This window comes from Lucilia sericata, unplaced genomic scaffold (assembly GCF_015586225.1).
Source record: "Lucilia sericata isolate MDLA Ls3-8-SP2 unplaced genomic scaffold, ASM1558622v1 Contig000237F_arrow, whole genome shotgun sequence".
Taxonomy (NCBI): Eukaryota; Metazoa; Arthropoda; class Insecta; order Diptera; family Calliphoridae; genus Lucilia; species Lucilia sericata.
Window position 1 is genome coordinate 235,531 of NW_023994264.1, and position 9,015 is coordinate 244,545.

At 32.9% G+C, this 9,015-nt stretch overlaps 1 protein-coding gene across 1 annotated transcript in view; it reads right to left on the bottom strand.

Moving 5' to 3' along the window:
- LOC119602522 (calcitonin gene-related peptide type 1 receptor) overlaps positions 1 to 7,014 on the bottom strand; it is a 170,374-nt gene extending 163,360 nt beyond the window's left edge. Inside the window, exon 1 of the mRNA XM_037954094.1 lies at positions 6,904 to 7,014. The gene's annotated coding sequence lies outside the window, so the exon portion shown is untranslated. The remainder of the gene's footprint in view (positions 1 to 6,903) is intronic.
- Positions 7,015 to 9,015: the final 2,001 nt, after the last annotated feature.

The window sequence follows — 9,015 nt, forward strand, 5'->3', positions numbered from 1 at the left end:
TCAGAAAATTCATAGCGGTTTGCGTAAATAGTCAAAACCACGCAGTAAAATAATTCGTAGGTATTTTAAAATTCAAATTTAAGATCCAAATTCACAGTACATTCGCAAAGAGTTCAGGTCATATTTTATGTGGGTAACGCATTCCGCAACAACATCGAAGAAGTCTAACTTTCACGTATTTTCCTGAAAACTTAGCTTACATACTCAGCTCACTCCTATGCAATCGCAAACAAATTTAGAAACATGACTCTTTAAGCACATGTCGACAATACTTTATAAAGAGAAATGAACATGAAAGCTCTCATGATCATAAAATTAAAACCATGCAATTGAAAACATCTCCGAAATACTAAATATTCTCAATGTACGGGAATATTTTATAGGGTTTATGGACCAGGACTAAGAGAATTTTCTGATGAACAATTATTTATAACAATAAGATATCAAAATATGTATGGGGGTCCGTGAAATTAAATAAATTCCTCAAGGGGTCCGCGAAGTAAAAAACGGTGGGAACCGCTGGTGTAGGGTATCATATAGTCGGTGATGACCGACCATACTTTCCTACTTGTTTTCTATTGCTTCCTACTTTAATAAACATAAAGTCCTTATATTTTCCTTGTTAAACCAATTTTCTAACTTAAATTGCAATTTAATATTTTAATTAAAGCTTTTAAATTATGCACACGTTCTAAAAATACCTAAAAACCACCTTCAGGTCTTTTCTGCCAACCAAAATTGAGGAAACTTTTGAGCAAGGTACTAGACACAAAAATATTTAATTAGTTAGGGAAAATTTAATTTTCTTAAATTATACTGAAAGCAAGTAAAACAATTGCCAAAAAAACTATAAAATATGTAAGTTAATTAAGAGTGGCAGGCAGCAAGAAAAAAATAATATAAAGTAGGTAGGTAAGTAGGGGAGTACATGCAGGAATGTACTACATGTTAAAAGTATTAAACTGTAAAAACGTTTGTAACGGACGTTGAATTCATAATGCCCTGGTGTGTGTGTGTGGCTTTATGTTTCCGGTGAAAGTAAAACAGTTCGTGGTGGATTTTTGGTTTTTCTCTAAAAGTTCTGGGTTGAATGCTGCCAATAAAATCTGCAGCAGGAGGAAAAAAATATATTATCTGTTCGTCTGTTGGCATAATTTAACAAGTCGATAAAATTTAACACATTTTCTTCTTTTATTTCCAAGAGTTTATTGTTGAGATTATTGTATGTGGAGAACAAAAAAAAGTTTTTTAATTTACTAAATTTCTTTTTGGATTTTCTCTAAACTCCAGATACATAGTAGATATGTGGAAAGCCATAAGAAATTGCAAAGTTTGTAATACAAATGTTTAATACTAAACTAAGCAAGTTAAGTCAATGAAATATGATAATTTTTGGTCACATATTGTGGTATTTGATTATAAAATATTTGTTTACACATTTCCAGTCACAAGCAGTGGGGACATATGTAGATCCATTCACCCACCTTCTAATAATGAAACCGAAGTCTCAACTGTTAGTAGCAAGTGAAAGCGATTTGTACTCTACACCACTATACTAGAGAGGACATAATAGTGCTGAGCAGTTTCCCTACATTGATTTTCATGAATATTGTTTGACACAGAATCTGCTTCAGTCCCCGATCTTCCGTGTTTTCATGACTTTATGATAATTTTGTATCGGAAATTTGTTTGGCCCATGCCAATCCGGTTAATTGGTACATAAGTGTCCGTAGGTCCTGATTTATACTGAGAAATTTTACTTCAGCAAGTTTGTGGGAGAAAGAGAAGATTATAATGTTATATTTGTCGACTTCCCCGATCTTTAATAAAACTTCTGGAAATCTCTTATATGCATAGGAATCAAATAACTACATATGTGGTAAAATTGTAAAATTGTAAAATTATGTAGGCATATACAGTATAAAGCCAAATGGGAATCGACCCAACCATCCAGCTATATTTGTACTACCTCGCACGCGGGCTTTGATAGAGTGTCCACTGTAACAGTGTTTTTGTTTAGATTGGTTAATTGATTGTTTGATAGATAGATAGATAGATAGATAGATAGATAGATAGATAGATAGATAGATAGATAGATAGATAGATAGATAGATAGATAGATAGATAGATAGATAGATAGATAGATAGATAGATAGATAGATAGATAGATAGATAGATAGATAGATAGATAGATAGATAGATAGATAGATAGATAGATAGATAGATAGATAGATAGATAGATAGATAGATAGATAGATAGATAGATAGATAGATAGATAGATAGATAGATAGATAGATAGATAGATAGATAGATAGATAGATAGATAGATAGATAGATAGATAGATAGATAGATAGATAGATAGATAGATAGATAGATAGATAGATAGATAGATAGATAGATAGATAGATAGATAGATAGATAGATAGATAGATAGATAGATAGATAGATAGATAGATAGATAGATAGGATAGATAGATAGATAGATAGATAATAGTATAGATAGATAGAATAGATAGATAATGTCTGGGTCCTACTGATCAAACAGTGCAAGAATGATCTCTTAAGACTGGGTCGACTGTCTCACCCTAGTTTTGGTCGCTTCGGATATTTCTGGTTCTTACTTCAGAAGGCTGAAAAATTAAACAATCTGAGAAACGCATTACAAACAGGAAGGACATATCGATGTAGCTAGGAGTAATAACTGGATGCTAAGAAGACATACAACTTTTGTCCATAAAATTGGTTTTTGTATAAATATTCGATGGATATATGTATTTGTATTACGTGCCTTCCATTCAATTTATTTAATTTTAACACTATTAAACGTAGAAAAAAAGTATTGAAAAATGTTAATAGATTTTTGAACTCATTAATATTTTTGTAAATATTACAATGTGCGAATATAAAATAATGTCTGTTTTAATATTTGTTATTGCTTTTTAGCGAAACGAAAAAAAAAAATTAGAAAATCGACCACAACAACAAAATAATGTTAAATTTGAATTTTGCTGGTTTTACTTCCAAACAGCAACCAAAACATAAAAGTTCGTACGTATATTTATTTGCATTTTAAAACATTGGCCAAATGCCCGTTATTAGGCTGAAGAAAAAACACAAATTTTTCTAATGCTTGTTTTTTTTTTTTTTTTTTGCTAGAGAGCTATAGAAAAAATAAAAACCTCAATTAACAAAAAACACGCGCCTTCTTGAGCATGACCCATTGTGAATTCAGCTGTGCCAATAATGATGATGAGTAAAATGAAAATTGGAATAGAGCATTCAATATTTATGTTTAAAACTGCAATCACCTAATGACAGGTTGGTGGTGAACGTCCAACAAAAAGAAAAAATCCATCAGTTTTAAATAAATTATGTATGTATTTTAAATTTTCAATTAAAACAACTATGTACAACAAAAAACGTTAAAATAGGTAAAATAAATCACAAAAAAATTGAAAAGTTAATGAACGCTAAAAACTGTGGGATTAAATGTTTACAAATAACAAACAAGTATTTCCCATTATTCTAAAACATTAAGATGTTCCATGTCCATTAAAATTTAAGAAGCAGAAAGCAGTAACTACCGATTTAAGTGACGATAGGTCCACATTTTTAAAAACATCTACGAATGAATGTTGTATTATATTAATCCTAATATTAAAACCTAAATTTTCAATAATGATTCTTTGAATTATGGAACCTAGGGTATGGATACATATACCTACATATACATATGTTAATACTTCCGAGATAACATCCCTTCGCTTATCTTTTAGTGACTTACTGTTAACACTGTCAAAAGCCTTCTTAAAATCAGTGAAGGCTGTTTATACTGACATTCTATATTCGTTGTATTGTCCGAATTTTATTCGGACTGTGTTAATGGGGTCAATGCAAGAACGATTTTCCCAAAATCAGATGTTATTATGCAGACTTAGTAAAAAATCTTATTGGGAGAGCGTAATAAAGCTATGCATCAATTGAATTCCAACATGATGGTAATGTTTCCTCGTTCCATACCTCTGTAAGTATGCGTGCAGACAGGTGCAGCCAACTCTGAGTCACATGTAAGTAATTCCGCAGTAATGTTATCATTACAGGCGCTTTCCCACTCTGATTTGGTAATTGTGCCTAATCGCGGAGAAGAATGTGCTGCGGTGTCATACGGGTTAACAGGCATAAGTCCTATAGGAGTATTAAAAGTCTCTGATAAGTGTTCTGAGCCCACCTCACTAGTTGTTTATCATCTGTGGTAATTAATTTTCCATCCAGGTCTCTAATAGGAGCACAGTTTTAAGTAGGTTTCCTGTAATAGTTCTTATTATTTCATATAGATTGTTAATATCACCAATTCTGATATCCATAACCTTTGCAATTTCGGGCAGATTTTTCCACCTCTTTAGCCAAGAACTGGTATTTTACTTTCAGATCGCTTTGTTACATTTTCACATGAGTTGTAATTCAATCGTTCCAAATTAGTTACTCTGCGCTCTTCTAATAATGACTAAGTCCTATCTGACAACTATATTTTGCTTCTGTTATTCCGATAATCTAGAGTTGTGAAACTAACGGAACGACCATTCCTCTAGGTTCTAACCATTACAGTATTCTTTCTATATGACGTAAATGCTGCAACATACATTCATAGGTATATAAGATATGAGGCGGGACTTGTAGACGAACGGTTCATATCTTTATGCAAACTGGTCAGAAACACGTCATCAATGTATACTGGACACGTCATCAATGTATACTGGATACATTGGAAGGCATACCATATACAGAATTTGTTGGAAACTTTGAAACACTGATCCCAGTGAGAATGTCTCGATCAAGTGGAATATAAGAAGTCCGTTACAACACGGGTGGTTCTAAATTGGAGGGCAAAGTGGGCCTATATTGAAGACCCAAAAAATGAAATATACCACAGTTTACTTTATCACAACACTAGCATCCAGGCAGAAGTCCGAGCAATAATACAGTTAAATCCAAGACCGTATTGGATTGTAAGAAAACTCTAAGGGAACACTCTGCCAGGTGTAAGGCTTACATCATATGGGTACCAGACCACCACTTGACGCAACAAGAACATAATTCTAAATATAGGTGGATGCAGCCATAAGGCCTCTTAGAGTAATGAAACAGTGGGTAAAGCCACAAGGATCCTATGGGGTAACCCTAACGAGAGCTGGACGATAAACCACCACAAAAAGGAAGTCTGAGGTAAGTATGATGGCATGTATTCTGAGTTACTGGCAATGCTACACAAAATTTCACATGAGGAAGCAGGCGAAAGTAGAGCATGTAGAGAGTGCAGTGAAACTCTGGAGCACTTCACTTTCCCATTCTCCTAAATTAGATCCAAATATCTTGATATTATTCCAGATTGAACATCCCTCACGAACATTGATTGTAAAATTCTTAGGTACTATGACAAGGAAACTGAGTTTTTGAATATCGGACAATAATACATTTAGTAAATACTATATAAGGCTTTTGTTTTCACCAACAAACATTTACCGATCGCATACCATATACAAAATTTGTTGGAAACTTTGAAACACTGATCCCAGTCAGAATGCCTCGATCAAGCGGAATATAAGAAGTCAGTTACAACATGGATGGTTCTAAATTGGGGACAAAGCTGGCCTGGGGTTCTATATTGAAGACCCAAAAAAAAATATACCACAGTTTACCTTATCACAACACTAGCATCCAGGCAGAAGTCCGAGCAATAACGGAATTCGTAAACTGGATTGGAATAAATATGACACCCATAGACCTTAACATATTTACCGACAGACAGAAGAGTGTGATAGAGTGAGATACAGCCTAAGGCCTCTTAGAATAATGAAAGGGTGGGTAAAGCCCCAAACATCCTATGGTAACCCTAACGAGAGCAGGACGACAAACCACAACAAAAAGGGCAAGACTGTATTCTCAGTGGCCCTGTGTGTCCACTTACGGGCAACGCTATACAAAATTTGACTTGTAGAGCATGTAGAGAGTGCAGTGAAACTCTGGAGCTCTTCACTTTCCCATTATCCTATATTAGATCCAAATATCTTGGGAGTGATATTATTCCAGATTGAACATCCCTCACGAACACTGATTCGAAAATTCTTAGGAACTACGACAGTGATTTCCACTAACGTCTAACCAACTAGTTGGCTCTAATTCATCTTTCGTCACGGATGTACTCTTTGTAAACGAGGGTGAAGATAATCGTTACTTTAGTATCCTCTTTGTAAGCGAGAGAGGGGACACTTAAAAAGCACTTGTCGGTCTCTTCGTAACCTATGGGGTGTCGATTGATTTCCGAGTAGGACAAGCACATGTTAAAATAGCTAGTCATAGCTAGGTTAAATAGGAAGTTCGGGACTGTCCGACCGAACTGCTGGAAGAATACTATATAAGGTTTTCGTTTTTACCAAAGAAGCGCACAACAGCTGTATTTCATCGGATTTGATGTACATCATCCTAACAATTTAACCTAACCAAAGATTTGTTTGAGTAATATTAAAATTGGGTAATATCGGTAATATGGATACATCGGACGATAATACATTCAGTGAATACTATATAAAGTTTTTGCTTTTACCAACAAACATTTAACATGCCTAGACTTAGGTATATTTCTTAGGATTTGATGTATCAACTAAACAACCTAATCTATGATTTGTTTGATTGGTAATAACATTTGGCAATATCTGTTATATGGGTGGATCCATTAAATATAGTTTAAACGGCCACAAAAGTGTTAATTACATAAGCAATATAATATATGAACTTGTAGTCACTTATTTGTGGATATTACGACACTTTTTCTTAAAGTCCATGGACATTATGACACGCCACCAACGATTATAAGTAGTATTCTTATTAATTTTTTTTAATTTACCAAAATGTATAACACTTTCATATCGGTGATGCTCTAAATCCAATTTTATTTAAATTAGTTCCACTTTTTAATACAAAAAGATAAATGTCTTTGTTCGCACTTAGATGTATGATGGCAAATAAAAATTTTTATATTAAAATATTTACAAACATGGCACGTAATATTAATTATATTTTTATTTTATCAAAAAATCTTCATAACATTTTGTTTGACTGCAGAAATTCAGACAGAACAATGAAAAATAAAATATGTATGCATATGTAGTAAACCTGAAGCATGCAAATTTAATGTGTACAGTAGAATCTTGATTGTGTGTAGCGGTAGAATAAAAATTTTGAATATTTATGTGTAATATTCGGAAGGAAGGGGGCTAGTGGTATATATGGTGGCTAGAAGATATCCATCAAATCCATTTCAAAAATGTATGATTCGACTCAAAAGGCAATTCTTAAAGATTATGTATAAAAATCCGTATTTGTGTAATTTTACATTACCCAAAACAAAAAAGATTCTCCTGTTCAATTTTCTATGAAATGAGGCAAACTAAATGACAAGAAACTAAAAATACTGTAGGTAGAAACAGCTACCCAACAAGAACAAGATACAAATGCACTTTTCATGTTCATCTTTTACAAAGTTTTGTTGTACAAAATTATTTATTGTATTTTTTGAATTTGTATTCATATTTGAACAAAATAAGATGGCAGTAAAGGTAGAAAATAAAATTTTACCATTTATTTCGACCAACATACATATTATATTGTGACTGTTCCGATATTTATGTGTAGTACATGCGGACGTACGTAAACAGTAATTGACAATACAATAATAAAATCTTTCAATAAAATAAATTTGTTGCCAATTTTCGTTACAATCTATATTTATATAAAAGCAATCGTCAAAATAAATAGATTATTTTTAGGAAATTAAATATTTATATTGTATTTTAATGAGGAATTTTGTAAAATAAAAGTCTATTTAAAAATACAATAATATTAATTGATGTTTGATGTAATGAGCAGCAATTGTAGAAGGGAGATGAGGGTATTATGATAATTTTAACAGTCGCAAATATAAATGAATTACACAGGGCAACAAAATTTTAAAATAGACGTAATTTTTTAAAGCATTAAGCTGCATTGAATCGGAATCTGGTCCCGAATTTGTCGGTCACAGTCTGTAGTCTAGTCTATAGTCCAGTCTATAGTCTAATCTATAGTCCAGTCTATAGTCTAATCTATAGTCCAGTCTATAGTCCAGTCTATAGTCCAGTCTATAGTCCAGTCTATAGTCCAGTCTATAGTCCAGTCTATAGTCCAGTCTATAGTCCAGTCTATAGTCCAGTCTATAGTCCAGTCTATAGTCCAGTCTATAGTCCAGTCTATAGTCTAGTCTATAGTCCAGTCTATAGTCTAGTCTAGGTCTAGTCTATAGTCTAGTTATAGTCTAGTCTATAGTCTAGTCTATAGTCTAGTCTATAGTCTAGTCTATAGTCTAGTCTATAGTCTAGTCTATAGTCTAGTCTATAGTCTAGTCTATAGTCTAGTCTATAGTCTAGTCTATAGTCTAGTCTATAGTCTAGTCTATAGTCTAGTCTATAGTCTAGTCTATAGTCTAGTCTATAGTCTAGTCTATAGTCTAGTCTATAGTCTAGTCTATAGTCTAGTCTATAGTCTAGTCTTAGTCTAGTCTATAGTCTAGTCTATAGTCTAGTCTATAGTCTAGTCTATAGTCTAGTCTATAGTCTAGTCTATAGTCTAGTCTATAGTCTAGTCTATAGTCTAGTCTATAGTCTAGTCTATAGTCTAGTCTATAGTCTAGTCTATAGTCTAGTCTATAGTCTAGTCTATAGTCTAGTCTATAGTCTAGTCTATAGTCTAGTCTATAGTCTAGTCTATAGTCTAGTCTATAGTCTAGTCTATAGTCTAGTCTATAGTCTAGTCTATAGTCTAGTCTATAGTCTGTCTATAGTCTAGTCTATAGTCTAGTCTATAGTCTAGTCTATAGTCTAGTCTATAGTCTAGTCTATAGTCTAGTCTATAGTCTGGTCTATAGTCTAGTCTATAGTCTAGTCTATAGTCTAGTCTATAGTCTGGTCTATAGTCTAGTCTA